Source organism: Dipodomys merriami, unplaced genomic scaffold (assembly GCF_024711535.1).
Source record: "Dipodomys merriami isolate MVZ:Mamm:240054 unplaced genomic scaffold, mDipMer1.0.p SCAF_445, whole genome shotgun sequence".
Lineage (NCBI taxonomy): Eukaryota > Metazoa > Chordata > Mammalia > Rodentia > Heteromyidae > Dipodomys > Dipodomys merriami.
The window spans coordinates 580,376-589,690 of NW_027206008.1; positions in this window are offsets into that span (position 1 = coordinate 580,376).

The following is a 9,315-nucleotide window of genomic DNA, read 5'->3' on the forward strand; positions in this document are numbered from 1 at the left end:
AGAATTTTATTAAGAAGTTCTTCTTTAATGCTTATCAAAGAGTTGAATTCATAGTTCTCTTTCTTTGGTGAGTCCCTATGTGATTTGGGGAAGAGTCTAATTCTAGCTTCATAGAATGTGTTTGATAATGTGTCTCTCATAGATACTAGAAGGATGCATCTTGTTTTTAAATGCAACCTAATCTATGTCCTCTATTTGGAAATTTAAGTCCATTGATATTGAGAGTTGACAGAAATATCTGATAAGTCCTGATATGTTATACACCAGTTGTTAGGAGCTGTGCCTGATCTACTCTTAATAAATTTACCTTGAACTCTGGTAAGGAACATTTATATAACCAGTTCCTGTTCTTCTTGATCTTCTCTATGTACGATATATTTGATTAAATTCTATCATGCTGATTTGGTGGAGATACGTTGTTTCAAGTTGTCTTTGTCATGAAATATGTTTATTTATTCTTTAAATGTAAAGGAAAGTTTGGCGTGGGACCTTATTCACGGTTGGTAGTTGTTTACATTTAGTGTTGGTCATATATCATTCCAGGCTCTCCTTTTCACCATATCAGCTAAGAAATCTGTTTTTCTTCTGACTGTATATCCTTTATAAATAATCAATCTTTTCTGTATGGCAGCTTTAAGAATCCTTTCCTTGATCGTTAATGATCCTCTAATGGATTAGGATGTCATGGTGGATTGTTCAGTTCTAGAATTCTGTGTTTGTTCTAAAGGCTTCTCTTCTCTGAATGAGCCTATCTGTTTGGATGTTTGGCATGTTCTCTGATAGAATTCTGTAATATGTTTCCCATCCATTTAGTTTCCTGCTCTTCTCCTTGATACCAATCTCTCCGAAATTTGATCTTCTAACTGAGTCTTGACGTTCTGGCAAGATCATTTCTTATTTCTTGGATTTGTTCTAAGTGATTTTTTCCTCTTTCCTATTAGATCTATTCTGTATTTGGCCCTGAGATTATCTTCTATGTCATCTATTTGCTGTGGAGGCATTCTACTTTGTTTTTTATTTCCCTGTCTTCTAGTTGGTAATTTTTTAGGAGTTCTATCTTTCTATTAAAGCTTTGTTTTAGGTCTTTTATGGACTTTCTGTACATTTTTTGGGGTCCGGTCATGGGGCCTGAACTCTGGGCCTGGGCACTGTCCCTGAGCTCTTCAGCTCAAGGCTAGCGCTCTACCACTTGAGCCACAGTGCCACTTCCAGGATTTTTCTTTCTTTCTTTCTTTCTTTCTTTTTTTTTTTTTTTTTTTTTGCTTATGTGGTGCTGATGAATCGAACCCAGGTCCTCAGGCAGGCAAGACAAGTGCTCTACCACTGAGCCACCTTCCCATCCCTCTGTACATTTTTTCTTTGGGTGGGGGATTTGCAAGGGTTGTTTTCTTAGCTGTGTCTTCTCTCATATCTTTTAACTAGGCATCCAGTTTTTCTTGAACTCCCTTGACTTCTCAGACTTTATTGATTTTTTTGTTTGTAGTCTCCATGAATTATTTTGCTAATCTTTGGTTGGTCTCATTTGTTCACAAATTTCCTTGAAGAGGTTTTCTATCTTTCCATTAATTACATTTTTCAGCAGTATATGTAATAAGTTTCGATAACTCTCTTCTAGGTCCTTGATTGTCTGTTCAAATGCCTGGTTATTTACTGTGTGAATTATACTACCTTGACATCTATTTTCTTGTATTTTTCTGATTTCTTTTGTCCATTTGGAGGTGTTCTTTTGGGGGAATCTATGATCTTAATAGGTGACTCTCTATGTTCTTGGTTGATTTGCCAGGTCTTTGTTTGGTCTCCTGTTATGATTTGCTTTTCTGGATTTGCATTTTCGTCAGGTCCATTAAGTGTAGGAATAGAAAACAGTTGTGGTGAGATGTTGTGATGTTAATATTTGTGGTTACAGTGACAGTTCGGACTGTCCAGTAGTATGGTGAATTGTCTATGTGTATGGATGTGGCTTTCTCTGATGTACGCTTCTGTTCCTGCTTTTTTCCATGTTGCCCATTTATTTTCACACTGCAGATGTGCATTTGAATGTGTTGGTCAACACAGTCATAGCAGTCAACTACCTGGCTGGAACCTTTTCATAGAATTCTATTTTCTTGTGAAGACAGTATAAAATCTTCTTATGAATGATATGTTTATAATTATCTCTATATTTATAGACATATCTATAGACATATTTATAGCATATCTATAATTATAGCTGATTTAATGTGACCCTCTAGAAATGGAGTATCTGCTAGGACTATAAACCTCTGTTTCATTAGAGATTACTAGGGTAATTTTCTGTTGTTATTCTGTTATTGTTTTTCCTCTTCCTCAGATTTATTTTTATATTATGGATGTTTTCACATAATTTAGGATTTGCGATTGTTGTATCAGGTTATTTTTGTTTTTCTGCTTATATTACGTTGAAGTAGTGATTTCAGACTTGTATGAAGAAACAGAAAGAGACAGAATGTTTGTTATTAAATTTGGGAGAAAGAAGATATTTTAACCTATTTACTACAAATAAATTCATATTAAGCAAAGCTAATGAAAATAATTACTAATTTACTCTTCAAAGGATGAGTATAGTACTCTTGGATATCTTGGAAGAAAAGACTTTAGACTCATTACAATTTATAACTTACATTAAAATTAGTGCCTAAACGTTCTTCTTCAGAAAGGGAAAAGCTCCATTGCTTTCATATTAGTATTATAAAATCATAATAGATGCATGTTTAATTGTTTTCCTCTGCTTTTTATCAAGTCCATTTTTCATCCATTAGGTATCTAGGGCTTTGAATGACCAATTTCTTAAAATACCTATATTTCTTATATTGTGATGTAAATCTCAGTAATATAAATATGAATTTATCTTTCAATGTTATCTTGAGCTACATTCATATGAAATTTATGCACTCTCAAACAAGAAACCTGACTATTTTACTCTATTCTATGTTTTAATCAATAAATCCATTCTCTTTAGAAATACGTTCTCATCTTTTATATTGCTCCAGTAAACATCATGTGTTTCTAGTACTTTCACTGACGTAAATATAAAGTTTGGAACAAGAAGACAACCTCCCTCCATTATCACTTTAAAGTAAACCCTTGGGGATTATTTTATATATAAAAATAAAAAAGTGCAATGCAATGTTTATACATGAATAACATAATGGGTAAGTCAAAAGACACAAGAACTACCACAGCAATTCTCAATTGACTTAAAGGCACCAAAATATTGTGTTCATGAATATCACTCATTTAAAAAAATAACTCGTCAATACAAAGTTTATATTATATTTGAAATTTACAAAATGAAAATTACACTCAGATTTGCTGTCAATATTCTGTTTCCAGTAATACATTTATTCAGCAAACAGGGAAACAAAAAATAAGGGTTTGTCACATATAATGAAAAACGTAGAAGCAGACTGTGTTTCCTTAAGATGATAAGTACGTGCAAATTGTGTGATTTATTCAAAGATACTATAAACATTCATAAGAAGATTTGTGATCAGAAGTGATAGGTAAGAAAAGTACCTGGAAAACTGTATACATAAATTGAGCTTTCAATATAGGATGACAAGTTTTCAATAAATGAGCCTATTATTCTCTATTTCTAACACACATACAGTATTCTACATTTTCCCACATACTTCCATTCTCTTACCTCAGTACCTGATTAATATTCTTATTTTTCATGATGTCAATTCTTTCTAAAATAACAAGGTGGGCATTCTGTCCCTAGATCCAATACATTTTAATATTTTGGAATAGTAGCATGAATTCATGGAGTTTGACTTGAATGTCAAGTTTGAAGATATTGTATTCAAGTTACTGTTAATTGGCATGAAACATACAAAGATACACGGTATACTAAGAAAGGACTTGATCTCGGGGAAACATACAGGTCCAAGCAAGATCCTGAATCAAAGAAAAGCAAGGGAACAAACATCAATCAACTATAATTACAAAGGAATGAAACTGATCTCCGATGTGTCTGGGTGGCAGCACTATGTGTGTGTGTGTGTGTGTGTGTGTGTGTGTGTGTGTGTGTGTGTGTGTGTGTGTGTGTGTGTGTGTGAGTAGAGAGTGAAAAAGAGAGACAGAGAGAGAGAATTTAGTGTGGCGTCCATATTTACAGTCCATAGAGCATTACCTGTTAGGGAGGATGTGCTCCTATCAGAGCTGTGATACTACTGTCATCACTTTACTGCAAAAAACACTTGCTTAAACTCTAATTAGCTGGGCGCTGGTGGCTCACGCCTGTAATCCTAGCTACTCAGGAGGCTGAGATATGAGGATCGTGGTTCAAAGCCAGCCCGGGCAGGAGAGACCGTGAGACTCCTATCTCCAATAAACCACCAGAAAACCGGAAGTGGCGCTGTAGCTCAAGTGGTAGAGCGCTCGCCTTGAGCTGAAGAGCTGAGGGACAGCGCCCAGGCCCAGAGTTCAAGCCCCACGACCGACAAAAAAAAAAAAAAAAAAAAAAAACTCTAATTAAATTTGGAAAATAGACTAACATCTTATACGATTGTTTTGACAATTAATTACTATATTGAAGGCAAAAGGGAGGAATTAAAGATCAATATAATCTTTTCCTTATCTTCTAAATATTACACAGCCATAGATGTGATTTCAGGAGTCTTCTGCCATGTACTGCCAGTTGAATGACTAATATGCTTAATAATATGTAAATATGATAGGGAAATTGATCAGCCAGCAAGCACAAAGAACTAGTGATAAAATTGAGCTTTTGAGCAGGGTTGCCACAACTTTTATGAGTGTAATTCTTTCATATGAACTTCAAATTTTGTGGCTTTCCCTGTGTGCTTAAATGGCAAGAAAGTACTGTAGAGACAAGAACTCCTGTTCAGCCAAGTAGAAAGTGCTCATGAGTCCCATCCTCATGTTGCAAATTTCCAGTCCACATAGACTCTCTTTTATTTTTTTTAATTTTTATTTATTTTTTATTGTGAAAATACTGTACAGAGGGCTTACAATTACATGAGCAAGATAATGAGTACATTTCTCATCAAGCATTGCAGCCTCCTCCTTTGTTTCCCCTTCCTATCCCTTCCCATCCTCCCTCCGCCCCCCCACCCAATCCTCCCCGCCCCCCCAAGTTGTAAAGTTCGTTTTCGACATAACGACTTGTAGTTCTCATTGTTGCCTCCATCAGAAAGAATGCCATTGCCCCATTTGTTAGGAAATGGAAAGGCTTGGAAAAAATTACATTAAGTGAAGTAAGCTAAGCCCAAAGAAACATAGGTTCCATGGTTTCCCTTATTTGCAATATCTAGTATATGTCTGAATCAAGCAGAAAAGGTCAGATAAGGTGATGTTAGGGAAATGAACCCTAAGATATGTATTCAAGTGTTTTTTTTTTCATTCATGCGATTGTTTCTAATGCATTTATAAGATTATTTCTTTGTTGCTTTGTATGTCCCTCTTCCACAGTATAACCCCTGCTTTCACTGTATTTGATGTCGGTATAATTTGTGGAGGAGAAGGGGAAAGACACATAGACTCTCTTTTAGAGTGCTTTCATTTAATATACTTCAGCACCTCATCCTTACCTGTGGGAGACAGGAAAAAATATAATTTTGTTTGTGTATTAAATTATGTAAATTAGCATGTACAGGCATGATTTGTTTAAATACAGAAGTTTGTAATAAATATAATTAGGAATCATTTCTCAATAAAAATATAATGAAAATCACATAACAAGACTAGAAGTCATAGAATTTTGTGCATGAAAACATACATTAGATTATTTGCAGAATTTCTATTTTGAGAAAAATTTTATCCCTCAATATTTGAAGGATAAAGCACTTTACCTAAGAATTGAAACATTTTATTGAAAAATATATTTCTTGGAGAAGTTTTTGTTTCATAATTTTAGGGATACCGTTGGACCCATTACAACAATGAGATGTACAAGTTCGTCGAAAGACGAACTTTACCACTTTGGCTGGTGAAGGGGTAGAGATGGGAAAGGATGGTAAGGGGAAACAAAGGAGGAGGCAACAATGCTTGATAACAAATGAACTGATTACGTTGCCCATATATTTGTAACCCCTCTGTACGATATTTTCACAATAAAAAAATTTTTAAGAAGAAAGTGATCCCAAAGTAATCATTTTCTTCTTGTTTTCCTATTTCCATGTGATTTACTCCAATTTAGAAATCCAGATATATCATTTAATTTTATCTAGCCCAAAATATTGAGTATAGGGTTCTTATACTCTCTACATTCTTCATGTTAAGATCATCAAATATGGTGAGTTTGAAATGATTAGTCTCTGTTTAACCTATGTTAATATTATTTACAATGTGAGTGAAATGTTTAAAAAGTAGTATTTATTTTAGTTTCATTGCTCTGAAGAGACAATAAATGATATAATCAAAGGTTAAAAATGATTAGATTTAAAATTTAGAATTCAGGAAATGTTTTTGACCTCACTGGTTACTGGAGCCTTCACAACAACCTCATGTGATAATGTATATTAATGAAGAAAAAATCTCACAGGTTAGACATTTACAAATAGAAAAATCATGTCATTTTGAATATGTAGAGCTACATAACACAAAATTTAGCTTTTAAATACCTGAATATCCTAGTACATTTAATTGCAGGGTAATTACTTGTTCTGAAAGGAGATAAAATTGCATTTATTTTGAAAATTAAACCTAAGTATTCATTTGAATAAAAGACAACGTTTAAAATCCAAAACACAAGATGTACAGTTCATTGTTTTACATGCCAATTATGTTCTCTAAACTTACTAGAAATACTAGGTTAGTAAACCTTAATCATTGCTTTGTAGGGAAATAGAAATTTAGCTTCTTAAAACTCATGATTATAACTTTTTCTCAAACATTTATTAAGTAACTGATTTATATTTTTGTCATGAAATCTTATTTGATAAATTTTTATTCATTAAGTTAAATAAGTGGCCAATAACAATATAAATTATGCATGAACAAAGTTTATCTAACACAATTATTTCTTTCACAAGACATATCATGGTTCTCTTCAGGAACACTGGAAGGCAGTGTGCTATTTATTTATTTATTTTTAGTTATTTTGTTAATGGTTATTAATTTTCAGAAGTGGCAGTTTAATTATGCTCTTTCCATAATCTATTAAAAATATTTGATTTTGCTCCCTCTATTTCCTTTTTGTTACTCCTTTCTCCAAAGATCTTCTGTTTTTCACATAAAATTATATTTTCATATATGCACATATAAAGTAATTTGGAAGATTTAAGCTAAACTGCAACTTAATTCAAGATGTACAGTGGATTATCAGGATAAACCAAAAACAAAAACAAAAATAAAACTGTACTGAAAATGAATTTTACAACATGGGGAGAGAAGAGTGATGGAGGTGGGAGAGGGAAGGGATAGTGGGACAACAACAAAGAAGGGGGTAACAATGCTCAACAAGATATGTACTCATTACCTTACACATGTAACTGTAATCCCTATGTAAGCCTCATTACAATAAAATAAAATTTAAAAATGAAAAATAAAACAACAGGAAATAAAAAAACATTTTTAAAAATTTAGGTTCAAAATGCATGTAAAATTTAGAACTACACGCTGAGCAAGAGATAGGATAATTGTGAAATAGAGGCTTGATATTAACATTATGATTCGGTTATATGTAGGTTTAGGATTAGGCAAGGTGTTCCAGTTAGAGCTGGGGTTAGAATGAGAAAAAGATGTAAGATATTGTGTAAAATTGCCACATATTTTAAGAAGAATGAATGACATCAAAGTTAGAATGAATGAAAACAAGTATGCATGTTATCTTAAACATTCATATATAATTTGGTTTAAAGTGTTACTGTTTTAGTTCTTGTTAGGATTAGGGAAGGATAAGCTTTAGGGTAAAATTAAGTTTTCCACTAAGAAGTAGAAGCAAAAAAATATGTGATTGAATAGAATCCAGACAATTTCCCTTACATTAACCATTTGTTGTTAATTCAGGTTGTGATTAGGATTAGGTTTCTGGTTAAAGGGGGTTGAGAAATGAGTAAAGAAATATATTAAACTGGTGGCTTGCGCCTATTATCCTACCTATTCAGGAAGCTAATTTCTGAGGATCGCAGTTCAAAGCCATCCCAGGCAGGAAAGTCTGTGAGAATTTTATCTCCAATTAACCATCAGAAAATCAGAAAGTGGTGCTGTGGCTCAAGTGGTAAAGTGCACACCTTGAGCTAAAGAACTCAGGGATCATGCCTATGCCTAGAACTCAGGGATTATGCCCAGGCCCAGAGATGAAATCCCACAATGAACCAAAAGAAAAAAAAGGAATAGGATAAAGGTTAATTAAATTTGAACTTATTTTAGGTTCTAGGAATTCAGGAAAAGCTGGGATAATGGAAGTAAAATGTGTTTCATAATATCAGGATTTGATCAATTGGTTTAATGATTACTTTTATGGAACAGGATAGGTTCAGAGATAAGAATGAGAAAATCTGTAGGGTTGAGGAAAACTTGCAAATTATTTCAAGAATTACAAGTGGAATTTCAGTTAGGATTGCACAAAACCAGCATTTTTCATAAATTTTAGAATTGTGATACCATTACTGTTAAGGTTATGGTTAGGATTCAGCCACGTTTAGGGTTAGAGTGAAGGAGAAAAAAAATGAGGCTCAAATTGATGGTGAATTTTGGAATAAGTCTGGTAAGAATTAGAATGAATGTGAACTAGTGTACTGCTATTAATATTAGAATCTACTTGCAATTAGGCTTATATTTATTCTCAATATTCCAGTTAAGATTAAGTTTAGGGTTAGAAAATGACTAAGATATTGGAAAAAATAGAAACCTATGTTTGGAAGGCATATTTGAATCAAATTAGGATGAATGAAAACTATTGTAACACTAACTAGTAAGTGTTAGTATTGACGTATAATTTGGATTAAAATCAGTGTCAGTATTTTGTTCTGATTATGATTAGTGTTATGAATAGGAAAGTTTTGGTATAAAATTGAGCTTTCACTAACAAGTAGAAGCAAAAATGTGGGAATGAATAGTAACTAGAGCATTACCATGATATATATATATACATATATTTCTCAGTGATCATTCTTGTAATGATTAATGAGCGTTTTCCAGCCAGGTTTAGGTTGAGAGTTAACATTGATAAGTAGATGATAAATAAATATGAAATTGCTTTAGAATACTGTGGTTCAGGAAAAGGTAGGATCAATGGACACTACAGTGTTTCCTGATAAGAGAATCTGATGACAAATAATATAATGGTTCATGTTAGGGAACAAGATAACTTCAGAGGTAGAGTCAGGA